Genomic DNA, 18,668 nt, shown 5'->3' on the forward strand with positions numbered 1-18,668 from the left:
TTACTTAGATAATGAGAGTGGAATGCACTATAGCAGCACACAGTGCAGAGACTGTGACCTTATGAGGGAGCCCACCTAGATACTAGCAGAGTGGGAGGTACCTCTCGGCTTTGGCCTCCTGCAGGTGCCCCAGAAGCAGGGCTGAGGAATGAAGGACCAGTCATGCACTCAGACTAGCAATTGCTGCACTAGCTCCTGTATGGGATGGGGGGGAAAGAGCCGGAACCAGCCCGCCCCCCCCCTACCCCCAACAACAGGGAGCAGCCCAGCAGCCAATAAACTTGCCTCCCAGCAGCTGTGCAAGTCCCATCTCTGTCATGCATTCAGACATTGTGCTGCTTTCCCTGGGCCCTGGACTGTGCCATCCAGATGCCTGGGGAAACTGGCAGCCCCAGCTAACATGTACCAGCATCACAATAGAATGTGAAATGGAGACAGGGAATATTTCTTCTGGGAATGCTTGTTTCAGGCACGTATTATTAGGGAGTAGATATTTATTGAACTCTTTAACATACCGGGATTAATCTCCTGAAGCTGATCTAGGCTATGATGATCCCTTCAACAGCATCTCTTACAACCCTAATTAATAGAGCTTTTGGGAAAGAACTTATTGGAAAACCGAAGAGCTACAAATCCACTAGCCTGGGCGCTTTGCACCCTGCAGGGCTGGGGCCCCGATCCAGTAAGGCTCGTCAACACGTGCTTAACGTCAGCCATGAGAACAGTCCCATTGACTTCCGTGGAGCTACTCACATTAAAGTCGAGCACATGACATGCTGAAGTGCTTTTTCGGGGCAGGGACTAGGGGAATTAACGCATGAAAGTGACAATCATTTCAGAAAAATCATGCTTGATTGCATGGCGGGAAGAGATCAAAGGGAAGCAAATGTGGTACCAGCTTTCAAGCAAGCCAAGCAAAGTGATCCTGGTAATTACTGTCTTATAAATCTGAATTCTGACCCTGATAAATAATGGAGGAAATACCAAGAGAGAAAAATTGCCAGACATCTAGAGAATAATAGAAACATGCAATGAATGGCCAGGGTTTTATAAATCTGGCGAGTTGGTTATTTTTTGATTTGCTTTTTTTGTATAGAATTTTTAAAATATGAGACGGTAGTATATTTGGAGCCTCGTAAAGAATTTGGTACAGTGTTTCATACAACCTTACTCTGACAATTAATTCAGACCAGCTTAGGTGTAAATACTGGGGCATGGACGGAACACTGGCTCAAAGAATGTAAATTCAAGGTAGTAAGAAACGGCAAAGCACTGAGTTGTGGAGGGAAGGGCTTGGTGTCACAGGGACTGGTGTTAAGTCAGGGCAGCTTGTTTATTACCTTCTTAAATGAAAAAGTGACAAAGTGAACTAGCTTGGAAAAGCACAGCTAATACATTCAGCACCGTTACAACCTTGCTATTTACCAATATAACCGCTTAAAAGTTGTTTGTGATGGTTCTCTATTCTGTGTACCAAACTGCACCATAGGGTCTCTATGGATAGAAATTCCATGCTTGAATAATAGGAGTATAGTGGTAGGAATATGCTACTGACCACCTGGCCAGGACGGTGACAGTGACTGTGAAATAGTCAGGCTGATTAGAGAGGCTACGAAACCGAAACACTACCTCCCTATTGACTGGGTACATGTCACCTCAGGATGGGACGCAGAGATAAAATTTCTAGACACCATTAATGACTGCTTCTTGGAGCAGCTAGTCCTGGAACCCACAAGGGGAGAGGCAATTCTTGATTTAGTCCTAGGTGACGCACAGGATCTGGTCCAAGAATGAACCGCTTGGTAATAGCAACCATAATGTAACTAAATTTAACATCATTGTAGGGGGAAAATACCAAAGAAACCCACCACTGTAGCATTTAACTTCAAAAAAGGAAACTACACAAAAATGAGGAGGCAAGTTAAACGGAAATTAAAAGAAACAGTCACAAGAGTGAAATGCCTGCAAGCTGCATGGAAATTCTTTTTAAAACATCATAAGAGAGGCTCAATTTAAATGTATACCCCAAATAAAAATAAGCAGCAAGAGGACCAAAAATATGCCGCCATGGCTAAACAACGAAATAAAAGAGGCAGTTAGAGACAAAGAGACATCCTTTACAAATTGGAAGTCAAATCCTACTGAGGAAAATAGAAAGGAGCATAAACTCTGGCAAATCAAGCGTAAAAGTATAATTAGGCTGCCCAAAAAAGAATTTGAAGAGGAACTAGCAAAAGATACAAAAACGAACAGCAAAAAGTTTTTTATGTACATCAGAAGCAGGAAGCCGGCCAAACAAACAGTGGGGTTACTGGACGATTGAGGTACTAAATCAAGTCAAGGAAGACAAGGCCTTTACGGAGAAGCTAAATGAATTCTTTGCATCAGTTATCACTGCAGAGGATGTGAGGGAGATTCCCACACCCAAGCCATTCTTTTTAGGTGACACATCTGAGAAACTGCCCCAGACTGAGATGTCAGTAGAGGAGATTTTGGAACAAACTGATAAACAGTAATAAGTCCCCAGGCCCAGATGGGATTCACCCAAGAGTTCTGAAGGAACTCAACTGTAAAATTGCAAAACTACTAACTGCGGTATGCAACCTACTGCTTAAATGATCTTCTGTACCAGGTGACTGGAGGATAGATAATGTAACGCTGATTTTTTTAAAAAAGGCTCCAGAGGTGATCCTGGCAATTACAGGCCAATAAGCAAAACTTCAGTACCAGGCAAACTGATTAGAACTATAGTAAAGAACAGAATTATCAGACACAGAGATGAACATGATATATTGGGGAAGAGTCAACACGGCTTTTGTAAAGGTAAATCAGGCCTCACTACTCTATTAGAATTCTTTGAGGGGGTCAACAAATGTGGACAAGGGGGATCCAGTGGATATAGTGTATTTAGATTTTCAGAAAGCCTTTGATAAGGTCCCTCATCAAAGGCTCTTAAGAAAAGTAGGCAGTCATGGGATAAAAGGGAAGGTCCTCTCATGGATTAAAGTTAAAAGATAGGAAACAAAGGGTAAGACTACATAGTTTTCACAATGGAGAGAGGTAAATAGGAGGGTTCCCCAGGGATCTGTACTGGGACCAGTGCTGTTCAACATATTCATAAGAAAGGGGTAAACAGTGAGGTGGCAAAATTTCCAGACAATACAAAATTACTCAAAATAGTTAAGTCCTAAACTGACTGCAGAGAATTACAAAGGGATCTTACAAAACTGGGTGACTGGGCAACAACATGGCAGATGAAATTCAGTGTTGATAAATGCAAAGTAATGCACATGGGAAAACATAATCCCAACTGTACATACAAAATGAAGGGGTCTAAATTAGCTGTTACCACTCAAGAAAGAGATCTGGGAGTCACTGTGGATAGTTCTCTGAAAATATCTGCTCAATGCACAGCAGCAGGCAAAAATGCTAACAGAATGTTAGGAACCATTCGGAAAGGAATGATAAGCTAGAAAACATCATGGTGCCACCTGTATAAATTAATGGTACATCCACACCTTGAATATTGCGTGCAGTTCTGGTCACCCCATCTCAAACAAGATAAATTAGAATTGGAAACAGTACATAGAAGGGCAAGAAAGATGATTATGGCTATGGAACAGCTTCCATACAAGGAGAGATTAAAAAGACTGGAACTCTTTACCTTAGGAAAGAGACGACTAATGGGGGATATGATAGAGGTCTGTGAAATCATGAACGATGTGGAAAAAGTGAATAGAGAAGAGTTATTTACCCCCTTCATATAACACAAGAACTCGGAGTCATCCAATGAAATTAATAGGTAGCGGGTTTAAAACAAACGTAAGGGACTACTTCGTCACACAATGCCCAGTCAGCCCGTGGAACTCGTTGCCAGGGGATGTTGTGAAGGCCAAAAGCATAACTAGATCCAAAAAAGAACTAGATAAGTTCCTGGAGGACAGGTCCATCGACGTGTATTAGCCAAGATGGTCAGGAACACAGCCCCATAGTCTGGGTGTCCTTAAGCCTCTGACTGCCAGAAGCTGGAACTGGATGGCAGGGGATGGATCACTCAATAAATTGCCCTGTTCTATTCATTCCCTCTGAAGCATCTGGCACAGGCCGTTGTCGGAAGACAGGATACTGAGCTAGATGGACCATTGGTCTGACCCCGTCTGGCCATTCGTATGTGGACAGGAATTATGGTAAGTGTCAGAAATAACAGTCGAAGTGGTAAATGGTAGGTCTGCATCTTCACCAGTAATCAGCTAAAATGTGGTGGGCTGACGGGTCCTGGAAAGCAGCAATGGCTGAAGGGGACCCATGGGTGACCATGGACAGCAAATGCAACGTGCGCCTGCAGTGGGAGGAGGCAGCTGCACTGAAGCACCACGTCATGGAACAGGCAGGTGATGGAGCTCTCTCTCGGCTTACCCCTGTTGTCAGTCGGATTGCATCTAGCGCACTGTATGCAGCCTGGAGAAAAGCTGGGGCAAACTGCAGCCGGAGAAGCCATTTGCACAAGTTTTATGGTGTTACAACCCCAGGATCTATGCTGCATATTCTTCAGCGCCATCTACTGGCACTTTATCTACTAACTACCTATCTCCAGAAAGAGAGGGAGCACTCCTGGACCAGGGCCTCCTTAGCAGAGGGATATTGACAAACCAGAGGGGCTGATTAAGAGAAGAATGACAGTAACGAACAAGGAGCTGGAGAGACTGAATTATGAGATGAGACTAAGGATTTTCAAATAAGTCTAAAGGAGCTAGGTGCCCAGCTTCTGCTGAATTTCAAACGCCCTCCATTGAAGCCCCAATCCTGCAAAGGCTTATGCACATTCTTAATTTTAAGCATGCAGGTAAATATTTGCAGGACCAGGGCCTACCAGAGCTTGGCCAAGTGACCAGCTGATGACAAGGTGAGGACATGATGGTACTCTGCAAGTACTCAAAGCATGTTAACAGCAAGGAAGGGGATGAATTGTTTCGGGTGTAAAGTGTAACTACAAGTGGTGGGAAGAAATCAAGAAAGGGAAAAGTTTAGGCTGATTATTGGCTGCGGGCAGAGGTGACGCGAGGGGGCGGGTGTCATGTGTGGTCACATGCGCCCCCCCCCACACACACACACCAGATTTCTGCCAGGGTTTATATGCCCTGCCCTGAACGCTGCTGCATACCACCAGAACCTTTAAATTGTGCCTCCCGACTATCAACAATCAGGCATTATCCCTGGCTGCGGGGAGAGAAGGGACAACTTCTTAGAAGATTTGAAGTGGTGAAATGATATAAGCCATATTAGTTAAAAATGCACTGGGCCAAACAGCGGGGGAAAATTGTGCCGGACTCGAGAACAATCCTGCCCCCAGAGACTGGACTAGAAGCTGGATTCCCCTCTTATGTCTCTGCAAATCCAGAATATCTCCACTGAAGTCTTGCCAGCATAAAATAGGTATGAGTAGAAGGAGAACCCAGCCTGCTTGTTTCTGTTCATCTCTCACATCTGTGGTAATTACTGGAGCAGGCCAAACAGAACCAACAAACTGCCACAAATCTGAGTTTGCATTTGGTATTTGCTGTGGTCACTGCTGGGCTCCTTTCGCCTCTGCTTTGCGCGGGCGTTTGTGAGGTTGAGTTTCACTGGCAGCAGCATCTGCAGGGAGTGTGTTGCAAGATCACCAATGGAAGTGTTGTGTTTGCACAAAATGAATCTTACATGGGAGGGCCCAAGCATTTGCCAGCTCTTCCAGTGAAGGGAAGCGGTCCAACCTGCATATTATAGCTGTGCAAAATCCCATGTTTGGTGAGGAAAGCAGGCACGAGTTCTCTGTTTGCTTGAAGCTACGGGGAGGTTTGGAATGCTAGAAATAGGGCCAGCAGAGACGAATTGATGGGCAGAGTGCAGGTGAGGCAGTCAAAGGTGCATGCTAAACTATTAATCATCATTCTTTGTATTGCTTTCTCGACACTGGCCCCAAACACGATGTTACAATCCCTGGCCTGAACAGCTTGTGCAGTTTATAAGCTGGATATCAACACCACGTGAGTGTCTGGTGTGTATTATTTATTATTCATTATTATTATTGTTACTGGATGTTCTCCATCTGTCTATTAACAAGCTCTGTGTTGTGTTGATCACTAAACATGGACCCAGGGTGAGAAATCTTCCAAATTATATTTTCATGACCTCCGTCGCTGGAAAGGCTTTTCTCCCCAGCCTCAAACACTTTCAAATGTTTCATCTGGAGCAGGTTGGGGGAAAGTGAAAAAACTAGTTTTCTGAAAAATGTTAAATTTTTTTTGTCATTTCAGAGGCTCCAAACTGAGCCAGTTTTTTTGCAGTTTTTTAAAATAAATGTTGTGGGAACTATTGATGCTTATCGAAATTACTCATTTGCTGGAATTGCAGGTTTTGGGAGATTAAAAATGTCAATAATACAAATAAACAGTAATAAACATCCGCCTTTATTTGCAGACAGCAAGAATTGTTGACAAAATCAACAATTTTTCATTCTTTTTTAAAGTGTATTTTTCATCGCTGAAAACTTTTTCTTAAAAAAAAAAAAAAAAAAAGTCAACCAGCTGTAGTTTAATCCAGCTGAAGTGGAATAAAATATTTACTCTATTTTAGGCAACAATATAAAAGGCAGATTAAATACTGAAAAGAAAAACATGTCTAATGTGGAAAGACGCGCTACAGTGCAGCCTTAAAAAGTGATTGGACTGGAATATCTCTTCCTCAACACTGTCTTTCTCTCGATGGCCTCCTCCTTCCACCAGTCATGTCTTCTAGTGGCCCTGCCTCCTGGTAGATGTCTTTCATGCACCATGTTCTTAATGTCCCACATGGAGCTCTGAAGACCATTCTCTTCCCCCTTAATGCTCTGTGCAGGCCCCTAGGAAGTCCCATGTTATAGCTCCAGCCATGAAAGAGTGAGTGGGACTCATATCTGCACTGCTCCTTTAACTTGAATGTGGATCACTTGGTGAGGTCCAGTTTGCTTTCAAGGTCTACTGCTGGCATTTCAAAATTTGCATGGGCCCCAGTGCGTCACACTTGGGTTAACTTATCACTGTATATGATATGCCTTCTGGTGGATGGCTGAATCGTACAGGAGTCCTCCAGTATGTCACAGAAGCCAGACCACGCCCGGTAGAACCCCTGTGCTAGGGTGATGCCAAGTGTGTTCGGTTATTCAGGGGAGAGGTGAGACGTGCTGGTAGCACATCAGAAAAATGTGTTTATTTGTGCATTTGGGGTTCTCGAGTGGTCTTCGTGGCAATTCTGTAGGACTTTGGGGCCCTCAATTACTGAACTGCCTACAGCCACATGGCGTTCAGTCCTGAGTGCTATCCTTGCATATGACCTTCTGCTCCAAACGTGTGGTCCCTTACTACTGGAGCTAACAGGCATGTGTAGATAAATTTTAGGACATGTATCTTCTATTGGTTGCAGCCAGTAGAGGGTGACATAAAATACACACTTGAACACGTGGCACTCTGGCAGTGGGCAGTGCTCCTGCTCACACGCTCCCTACATTCATTGCAACTTCCAACACCGAGAGATACCCGGCGTAAGGTAGTGTAATGCTGATGGCTTTGGGATGACAGCATTGAACCGAGAGAGGTGGCTTCTATTTCTATCTCTGCAATACACTTCCTGTGTGACCGTGGGCAAGTCGTTTAACCCCCTTTGTGCCTCAGTTTCCCCATCTGCGAAATGGAGCCAACTGCTTCAGAAGGGCGTGAGGAGGATGATTTCATCAGTCTGTGAGGTGCCCAAACACCATGGTGATGGGAGCCACAGAAAAACCAGATATGGCATTAAACAGGTACCTTGTAGAGAGGGAGCTCCTAGCTACACTAGGTGTTTCTGTGCACATTGAATGTATATCAAATGATCATTGTTAAAATTAACAAAGGCTATTTGGGCCCTTTTCTTACCCTTGTGCCCAATCTTGCCACCCTCTGCACTTCCAAGCTAAAGCCATGAGGCACGATGGGACACGCGCTATGTTGTAATAACGACACGCTGAAGCAAGTTGTGAAGCAGGAGGCTGGAGCATTGCGGGTGTGTCATTGTTACACAATAAACAATACATGCCCTAGAGCATCCCATTGTAATTATATGGGGCCCTGGTTGTGTGCAAAGGGAAAAGGAAAGGAAAACTTCTTTCAAATGAGGCACCGTTTCGCAGGAAAATAGTTCAGGGAAGAACGGATCCATATCTTTCCAATGACGGTGTTTGAACTGCTGCCCCAGGCCTGGAGTTCCCACAAGTTCTAAAAGACTGTCAAGTGTGAATATTAATTAAATAATTAAATGTCTTAGATAATTAGTCAGACTCGTTTTCCCGCTCGTGGGCATATTGATACGGCATGCGGAGACATAGGTGCCGACTCCGTGGGTGCTCCGGGACTGGGGCTCCTATGGGGAAAATAGTGAGTGCTCAGCACCCAGCAGCAGGCCCCACCAATCAGCTCCCCCCTCTCCCGCCCCCCGCCAGCGTCTCTCGCCCACCAGGGATCAGCTGTTCAGTGGCATGCAGGAGGCGCTGGGGGGAGGAGGCGGAGTGAGGGTGGGCACACTCGGGGGAAGGGGCAGAACGCAGCAGGAAGGGGCGGGCGGGGGCAGGAAAGGGCGGGGCAGGAGTGGGGCCTTGAGGGAAGGGGTGGAGTGGGGGCAGGGCCTGGGGCGGATCAGGGGTCGAGAACTTCCGGGGAAATGGGAAAGCCGGTGCTGGTGTGCGGAGATGTGATTAAAGAGTTCCAAGCCCTGGCCCTATCACCCAGTAAGAACACTGCTCATAACGTTCATCAGCCAATCAGCTAGGTCAAATGGAAACAGCTTGAGACCTAAGGCTCAGGAGACCTGGGCCTGATTCCCAGGACTGCCATTTACTTGCTGTGTCACCTTCCGTACATCACTGCCCTGTCGTGTGCCTCAGTTTCCCCATCGCTTACATTGGAATGTAGAAGCTACGAGCTGATCACCTAGTTGTCCACGCCAGGGTAGGTGTTTGGGCATGTTCTGCTGGAACATTTGGAGCCCCTGCTGCATCGGAAGAGTTGCCCACAACGGTTGGGCTTTATGAGAAACAGGTCCACGTAAGACGCCATTTTGGCCCTCCGCTCGTTTTCGGAGATACACCGCGCGTTCAAGAAGCCCCTGCACGTGGCGCATGTCAATCGCAAGGCTGCGTTTGAGTCCGTTGACCGAGTCACGCTATGAAAGGCCTTAAAAGGATGTAGGTGTCCCAGCCACTCTGCTGGACTTGATTAGCGAGCTGCGTAACGGAACCACTGCCCTTGGGAATCAGATGTTGGCACCTTTTAAATCAGTATCTGGTGTCAGGAAGGGCTGGGGCTGGGCCCCTGCGCTCTTGGGTCGGGCAGTGGATTTCACAATGCAGCATTCCGTCAGGTCCATGGGCATTAAGACCGGTGATCTCTCGCTCTCAGACCTTGACCATGCTGATGACATCGTTCTTCTAGTATAGAGCCCTGACACGTTTCCCAAGGCATTCTAGGAAATGGAGGAGGAGTCGGCCAAGGTCATAGGCGCCAACTTCTGCTAGCGCCGGTGGGTGCTCGACCTCCCCCCCGCCCCTGCCCCGACTCCACCCCTGCCCCGCCCCGTCCTGCCCCTGCCTCGCCCCCATTCCAACCCCTTCCCCAAAGTCCCCGCCCCAACGCCACCCCCCTCCCTGCCCCTATTGCAGTGACGTATTAATGCCTAGGCTGACAAGGCCTGGGCCAGCAAATTTGCAGGGGCGGCAAATTTATAATAGCAGCCAGAGGCTGCTTCCCCCAGTGTCGGTTCGCACCCTCCGCCCCTGGCCCCTGGCCCCGCCCCAACTCTGCCCCCATTCTCTGCCCCCTCCCTGCCCTTTGGGGGCGGGAACTTCCCCCCTGCCCCTATTGGTCCCCTCCCCCAAATCCCCACCCCGGCCCCGCCTCCTCTCCTGAGCGTGCCGCGTTCCCCCCTCTTCCAGCCTCCTTCGCGAAGCTGTTTCACGCACAAGCACTGGCAGGGAGGGTGGCGGCAATTATTTCAGGGCCTAGGGGCGGCAAAATCTTTAATCCGCCACTGCCCTATTGGATTCCTTCCCCAAATCCCAGCCCCAGCCCCGCCTCTTCCCCACCTCCTCCCCTGAGTGCACCACGTTCCCGCTTCTCCCACCTCCCTCCTGGAGCTTGTTACGCCACAAAACAGCTGTTTTGTGGCGGCAAGTGCTAGGAGGTTGGCAGAGGAGCGGGGACACGGTGCGCACAGGGGAGGAGGCAGAGGTGAGGTGAGGCAGGGGGGCGGGGAGGGGATCTTGGCTGCCAGTGGGTCCAGAGCACCCACTAATTTTTCCTCGTGGGTGCTCCAGCCCCGGCGCACCCACGGAGTCGGCACCTATGCCACCCGCAACTCCAGTCCCAGTCTCCAGCTTGTGCTATTTGGGTTCTATACTCGCCAGTCCCTCCAGCTCTCACACGGGGGTTCGTCACCAGATTGGCATCGCAGCCATGGGTCATTTACAATGAATACAGAATCCACCTCGTCTCGGCACGACAACCCAGTTAAGGATCTGTACGGCTGTGAACATGGACACTCAAATGGGGCAAAGCTGGAGGCTTTCCACACAAAATGCCAACCTCAAATAATGGGGCATAAAATGGAACAACTTCAATCGTAATGCAGACGTTTATGGTCGCTCTGACCTACTGGCTCCTGGGGCCACTGTCCGCAGAGGGCATCTTATGCTTTTTGGACATGTCACCAGACTGCCGCAAGATGGGTGACTTGTAAAATCTGCGAGGGTGTTGTGACGGCTGATGTGTGAGAGCCTGGGAGGAGAGAGACTGTAACCTCCCATCCTTTAATATTTTTGTTGAGCGTGTGTGTCATTTTAGTCCTGGTGAAAGGTACTGGAACGACAGCCCTGGGAAATAAAACCACCTCTCCAGCCGCAGAACAGGCATAGCAGAGGGAATAATGGCTCTTCAAGTGTAATCCACTGGCCGCTGTGTATTGCACCCTCCCACCCCATGCAGATCCACAGGGGATGTGACTCTGTTACAGCTCTTGCGCTGTAGAGATTCATGCCTGTGGCTCTGGAGGTCCTCGGTTCAGTGCCTGGTGTGTCAGTCAAGATGGTGGCCAGTGTTCAAACGTCCCCCTTCCAGCTCGTCCTCTAGCTCAGTCTCCATGGCATCTCTGCTAAGACTGCCATCCAGGAGGCCAGTTTTGAGCGGTGGCTTTCCAGATGCTGACTTCTGTCCACTGGAGGTAAATGCTTTAGAGCCCCTGACCCAGTGACTGAGCCAAGCAGATAGTTTTCTCTGGATAAAGTTCTTCTCACAGTGCTTCTGTTTTGAGAGCTCTCAGGCAGTTGAGATTGGGGAACGTTAGAAGAAGAGGGCCGTGTGCTGATTTGGGCATCACAGGGCTTTCTGCAAAGCAGGAGGCTAGCAGCGTGTCTGTGACGTCGCTGGGAAGAGGAGAGCATCTCTGGTATCTGCACACTGACGCAAGTATTAATTTTAATACCGACAAGCTGGATTTCCACTGGGCTGAGACGTTTCAGGGACTCATAATGACGGCTTTGTAACCCGGCGGATAGTAGTTCTACCTAGAGCAGTGGTTTTCAAACTGCAGGTCGCAACCCAGTACCGGGTCGCAGAAGGTAAGGCACTGTGTCACGGCAGCTCTGGTCAGCACCGGTGACTGGGCCATTAAAAGTCCCGTCGGTGGTGTGCCTGGCTGAGGCGGGCTAGTCACTAGCTGATCTGACAGCGCACTGTGCCCCAGAAGTGGCCAGCAGTAGGTCCGTCTCCTAGGCGGGGGGCCCATGGGGCTCTGCGTGCTGCCCCTGCCCCAAGCACCAGCTCCACACTCCCATTGGCTGGTTCCCAACCAATGGGAGCTGGGGAGGGGGGGCGGTGCCTGTGGGCAAGAGCCACGTGGAGCCGCTTGCAAGCCTTCGCCTAGGAGCCAGACCTGCTGCTGGCCGCTTCTGGGGTGCAGCGCAGTCTGCCTTAGTACCCCTGCTGCACCGCTGCCTGGGAGCTGCCCGAGGTAAGCCCGCGCCCCAACCCTGTGCCCCAATCCCCTGCCCCAGCCCTGAGTCCCCCCGAAACCTGGAGCCCCTTCCTGCACCTCAAACCCCTCATTCCCAGCCCCACCCAAGAGCCTGCACCCCCAGCCCAGGACCTGACCCCCTCCCGCACCCCAACTCCCTGCCCTATCCCAGAGCCCCCTCCCACACCCTGAACCCCTCATTCCCGGCCCCACCCCACAGCCCTCACCCCTCTGCCCCAGCCCTGAGCCCCTCTCACACCCCAAACCCCTCATCCCCAGCTCTGTCAGGTCGCGGGCATCAATAATTTTCTTCAACTGGGTCCCCAGAAAAAAATGTTTGAAAACCACTGACCTAGAGTGCGTGTAGGAACACGGCTGGTGACTGGAGAATGCAGAGCCCCTTCTTGGGGCTTGCAGTACTTATAGGGAATTGACAGTTGCCTGCCCATCACCCTTGGTTTCTGTTTACACTGTGAGCGCTGGTGGAAGGAGCCAGACTGAGATCCTCAAGGAATGAGAGCTTCTCTCTGCCTGCAGGATGGGGAGCAGGCCACCAGCACATCTCAGAGTTGCCCTGGAGGGGATGCCGCCTGGGGCCAGAAACAGGAGCCAGGGTGGATAAAAATCAATGATTTTTTTAAAAATTGTTTAAAAAAAATCAGATTTTTTTATTTAAATCAGATTTTTTGATAAAATGCTTTTTGAGGAAAAAAACCTATCTAAAGATAGTTTTAATTAAGATACATTATAGCTCAAAGATATCTCATCATGGAATAGGGATTATAAATTCTAATTCTATAGTATGAAACAATATATTCATGTAATGTTTAAGAAAAGTTTGTAAATGAGTTCCAATAGTTCATGGATTAGGGACCCAATCTTATGAGGTTCCAGGGGCTTCTGTACAGATTATTTAGGTTAATCTTTCTATCTACTCAGTGCTAAATCTAGAAGATACCATCAGAGATGCTTAGTTTTGCAGTTCTCAAACTGTGGATTTGTGTCTCCAGAGATAACATGCTTGTTAACAGAATAAAATAATAAATAGAGGTGAGAAATAACAGACCTCAACCCTATTGTCCCTCTGCAAAGTTGTGTATACAGAGTCAATCCCTTACGTCTCTCTAAAAGTGCAAAGTTTCAAAAAGTTCAATGGATAGAAGATTGTTGGGGGCGGAATAGATCTGGACAAGGAGAAGAAGTCTGGAGATAGACGTGAGAAGGGAGGGACAGGCAGTAGAAACAAAAGTGAAACTGTTTGAGCAGCATATTCCAGAAGTCTTGAAGTCTTTCTGAGTGTAGCCTTCATTGATCTGAGATCTACCATACCATTCTCTCACTAGAACGGAAAACCTATAATGGCAGCAGGCCGTAAAAGAGACCCAGTTTGGGTCTCATCTATCTTTGAGTTGTGAAGAATATGTATTAAGGTTATAAAAACCAACAAGAATGCACTTTTATGTAGAAATCCATGATTAAATTGAGTCTTCCTGACTTGTGATTTAAATCAAATCCACCCTGACAGGGGCCCACCGTTCCTTCACCCCTCTGCTGAGGCTGTGCCATGGAGCAGTGGGAAGTGGACACCAGGCTGGAAGCCATCCGTTCATTTCAGAGGTCACCCTTACTGGGTGTGAGAGATGGCCCCTCCTAACCTGGCCTGGATGCGAACTGGTGATCTAGAGGTGAAAGGCTCCATCCCCGATTGCCAGCCAGTCCTTCTCCACCATTATCAGACTAGTCGCTCTAGAGCCGTTAGCCATTCAAGAATTGAAACAAAGAATGTGGGTGGATTACTCCATAGCTCCATTACCTTCGCTAGGCTATTTTTAAACACCTGGGTTTGCTTCCCCCCCTCCCCATCACCATGGAAATAATTCCATTGTTTTACATGTTCCGTTCAGCACATTCAGGGCAATGGAATCAGTTCAATGCGTGTTCCAGATTGATTTTTGCATTGAACCTCCCACCCATAACCCACCCCCCGCAGGCTCCCTTTTACAACCCGGGCCAACACTCCGAAGAGAAGCAAAGCAGAGCCCGGACACCCACAGGACGCCCCTCCCTCATGGCCAGAATGTCACCTCTGCTGGCTTCGAGTCCTACCCCACGGGGCTGACCTAGAAACGGTAACGGGAGCCCGGGGATGCTCAAGGCTCATCCCTCTGTTTTCCAGAGCCGCTGAGTGACAGTCGCTCCGCCCCGGCTGCTCCAAAGAGCGTAATGAGAATTTCCTACTAGAAGCAGCTCATTGCCATGGAATAAATCGCTCTAGCAGCAGGATCTTTGCAGAGGATTAGAGAGAGGCCAACTTGCTGAGCTAGTGAAATGCTCCCCCCCCCACACACACACACACCACCCTTTGCTGAAGAGGAGGTGAAACTCCTACTGCCTCTTTTGCCTCCTTAATTAATTTGCCAAATTTATCGCCTACCACGGAAGAGCAGCCCAGCCGTCGCTCAGCAGTTCCAAGCAAAGTTCAGCCCTATAAACTTCGGTTTTGAAGCTCCCCCTCCTTTGCACACACTCCTACCCCCTCTCACCAGCATCCTCATTCCTCTCTGTCACTCGCCTCTCCTGGCGCAGGCTAGATAGAGGGGTGGGGAAGCAGTAAAAGAGCAGCTGCCTTTTACAGGCAACAGTTTTGTTGTTGTTGTTCCTCTTTGGACTGCTGAGGCATAAAATGTCAAGCTCCGTCTGTTTCTCTCTGACACACATGGGTCAGGTCATCCCACTGAGTTGGACGACTGTAACTAACCGACGTGAAACACAGGTGGGTTTCTCGCTTGGCTTGTTCTCAGGTGGCCTTCGTTTTAATCATCAGTCCCACGCGGGGTTATTTTAAAAGTGTCCTGGTGGGAATGTCATTTGCAATTTCATATTTTTCTTTCCCAAATATTCAAAGTTTCGATTTTAATCTCTCCTCTCTCTCTATATATATATATATCTCAAAGTGTTCTACAGACATAGACATCTCGCCCTGAAAGAGCCTCCCCTGCCGGAGAAGGAGACACGCGTGAAATGTTAACGTGAAGTTCAGCAAAGGAGCGTTATTTTCCTCAGAGTATTTGGAGAATCCCCAGAGGCAATCTCCGGGCTTTGCTACTGCGCTCAAAATCCCAGCTGCACTGACCACCCGCTACGAAACCCAAAACCACAGTTCACTGCCATGATCGGAACCGACCACTCCTCTTGGAACGTAAGAGGGGCAGCCTGCAGAGACCACAGATCCTTGTATGCGCTGCACCATCTAAATCCAACGTGTAGAGATAACTACACCTGCTCTGCAGTGCTCCCGGTCCGAGTGGTCACACTTTGCACCATCCTCTGCTCAGATCAATAGGGAGCATCACATTCCGGGATCTGTTGTCTGAGCAGGCTACTCATAATTAACTGTTTGTATGACAGTCACCCCTCGAGGCTGAGAGCACGGTGCCATTGGGTGAGACACCGTACGTACACACAGCGACGGAGTCCCTGCCTCGGAGCGCACAGACAAGGTGCGAGTGGGGAAACCGAGCAGAGGCACAGAGAGGTGACGTATACACTAGGGCAGGGGGTCCTCAACCTTTTCCTTTCTGAGACCCCCCAACAGGCTATAAAAACTCCACAGCCCCCCTGTGCCACAACAACTGGTTTTCTGCATATAAAAGTCAAAACTGGCATTAGGGGGTAACAAGCAGGGCAATTGCCCATGGCTCCACGCCACAGGGGGCCCCGCAAAGCTGAGTTGCTCAGGCTTCATCTTCAGGCCCGGGTGGCAGGGCTCAGGGCCCCAGTCTTCAGCCCCATGCGGTGGGGCTTCGGCCTTCTGCCCTGGGCCCCATTAAATCTAATGCCAGCCCTGTTTGGCAGCCCCCCTGAAACCTGATTGCGCCCCCCCAGCGGCCTCAGACCCCTGGTTGAGAACCACTGCACTAGGTCACACAACAGTAACGGAGCTTAAAAGAGAATCCAGGTCTCCTGACCCCTAGTCCAGCGCCCTGCTCACTAGACCATGCTGCCTTCTCTAAGGCCACCTCCTTATTCAAGGTGAGACAACCATGCTGTTGTGGGCTGAACACCACAGGGGGTCATTTGCCCACCCTATTTTAACAGTCTGTCGCACCTAACCCCAATGTTGAACATTCAAGTCCCACGGGCACAATAAGGCAAAGTGGAGATGAGCACAACATTTCCAGCTAGAGGCGAAGATGCTAGGAATCTGGGGCACGTTTGCATCTTGTTGTGAACCTGCAGTCAGGACTCAGGTCATCAACAGAGCTAATGCATTTGGGGAATGTTCCCCTGAAACAGAAGCTCTTTTCCAGCCCAAAATTCAAAGTGAGTTGTTGAAATATTTAAACTTAAAACATAGTTTTGAAGTTGGCTGTTGTGTGGGATGGGTATATCGGAAAGCCTAAAATCCATGTTAAAATAGCTTCTTTGGCAAATTTAACAGAGACAAGGAAACTGGGGGAGCAAAAAAATGCCGGACGTAAAAAGTGCTAAAAAATTCCATGCCATTTTTTCTCTTCTTAAACAGCTTTGCTGAAGTTCGGGCAGAGATGAGTGTCAGGGTCTAATCGCAGCAAATCAGAATGAATAACCATCCAAAAATAAACACTGCAGGAATCATAGAAATGCAGGGCCGGATGGGACCTCGAGAAGTCAGCAAGCCCGGCCCCCTGCGTTGAACGATTCATCCTTTGTAACGGGCTAGCAGCAAAAAACTCCATTAACAGGGCTGCCTGGTTCCTTTCCCCTCTTCTCTGTACAGCCCAGTGGCCGCTGAGTCCATTCCACACTGCTACTGCGATCTTGTATCCGGGTTTTCGCGACCACTCTATCGAAGACGGACAGGAGCGTCGCCCAATAAGAGGCCGCAAAGCGTCAACACAGCGTTCGCTCGGGGCTGCTAGCCAATCCGCGTCGCCTGGGTCCTATATCCCGCCTTCCGAGGACAGGCACTGCTCCGGCCCAACGGCCATGTTGAGTGTGGCAGAAGCGCTGCTCCGCCCGGGGCTGCTCCTCCGCCCGCCCCCATCCCCCCATTCCTGCGACGGGCACCGGGAATTGCCTTATGAAGGTGCTGTGGTGGCGGCTCGGCCAGATCCGGCCTTCTAGAGCCCCTGGCTGGGAGGGAAAGCCGAATGGTTGCCCCATGAAGGGCTCCGGGCGCCATCTTGAGTGTGGCACGTTCCTTTCCCCCCCCCCGTTTCCCTGCCCAGCTGCCTCCATTGAACTCAATTGCAGCTTGAAACGGGACTTTCTGCCGGTCCGACTGCACCCGGCCCAGCTGGGATGGGGCCGGGGCCGGGGCGTGTGACACAGACGCAGCTTCGTGCAAAACGTGGGGAATTGCGCAAAAAAAGAGAGGAAAAAAAAAGGGGGGGGGGTGGTTTTCAAACAAAAATTGCAATGTGGCTTTTAAAAAAAATGCAAAAAAAAATCCTATTTTGATTTATTCCATTGTATGATATTAAGGCGGGAGGGTCTCTCTCTCTCTCCCCCCCCCCCTTTGCACCCCATTTGCAAAGTTACGGGGGCGGGGAAGTGGTAGGGCTCTAGCAAAAGGGGGAAAATCCTCGATGCAGGTGGGTTGGGGGTTTTTTGTTTTGTTTTGTTTTGTTTTTTTAATTATTCTTCACCGATTAATTTGTGCAAATTTCTTGCTTTCGGGAAAACTGAGTTTTGGGTTTAAAATGAGATTTACAAGGCTAATGCGGGATGAGAGCGTTGATGCCCAGGTGGGAAAGATGCTGGATCCTCCCCTTCCCCCCCCCCCAAAAAAAGTGTGAAATTGGGGGGAAATCGGATCTGGTTTTTTTAAACTGTAATTTCCTGGGTTTTTTTTAGGAAGGGGGGGAGGTTTTGTGAATGGTGGGGCTGGATCGTAAAAGGTTCAATCAGCACTGAGAGAAAGGGAGCGTGTGGAGTGGGGAGGGATCGCTTATTCGATCGTGGATTGAAACCCCGACCTCCTCTCCCGTGAGTTGGAAAGTCCCAGCCCCGTGTGAGGTTTTTCATAGGGACGAACGCGGCTCTTGGGTTTTAATCAGCGAAAGGCGGAATAACTCCCCCCGCCCCCCCGCCGCTTGCACGCGTGTAAAACGCGCAGCGGCTCTTTGCAAAGGGGGGGGGCAATTAATGTAGAAGCGGATTTCTTTTGCATCAACTTTTAAAATCCCCCCTCCCCTTACAGAGTGCGGGTCGCTGCTCTCATGGCAGCGGAGACTTGCTGAAGTCGGCGGCGGCACCGCGGCTGCAGGAGAGAGACGCAGGCGGAGACTGGGGCGGGGGGGGGTAGGTTTCTCCTCCGGCTTAGTGCCTCTGTTCCCTTCCAGCCTCGGCTCAGCGCTAACAATGCAACCCAGGGCTCTGCGTTTTGCACGCGGCATGCGGAGCGACTTCCCTGCGGAGGGAGGGAGGGAGGGAAAGGAGCAGCCATGCCGTTGCCGCGCTTTGCTGCCTCTCGCAGCGCTCCGCATGCTGAGGCCGGGCGCAAACTCATTGCACCCATGGGGGGGCTCTGCCGCTTTAAGCAGCCTTGCCCATTGTTCGCCCCCCGACCAATGACCGGGCCCATCTCCCCTCCGCCTGGCCAATGGGGATTGCGCAGGGGAGTGAGCGCGCCG

General features: G+C 49.6%; 1 long non-coding RNA gene across 1 annotated transcript; it reads left to right on the forward strand.

The window, feature by feature from the left end:
* The first annotated feature begins 14,399 nt into the window (after positions 1-14,399).
* On the forward strand, positions 14,400-18,337 carry LOC141993343 (uncharacterized). Its single transcript, XR_012640821.1, has 4 exons — positions 14,400-14,824; positions 15,006-15,551; positions 16,577-17,119; positions 18,236-18,337. It is a non-coding gene; the product is annotated as an uncharacterized LOC141993343 (long non-coding RNA).
* The last annotated feature ends 331 nt before the right edge of the window (positions 18,338-18,668 follow it).

This window comes from Natator depressus, chromosome 9, assembly GCF_965152275.1.
Source record: "Natator depressus isolate rNatDep1 chromosome 9, rNatDep2.hap1, whole genome shotgun sequence".
In the NCBI taxonomy this organism is placed as follows: Eukaryota; Metazoa; Chordata; order Testudines; family Cheloniidae; genus Natator; species Natator depressus.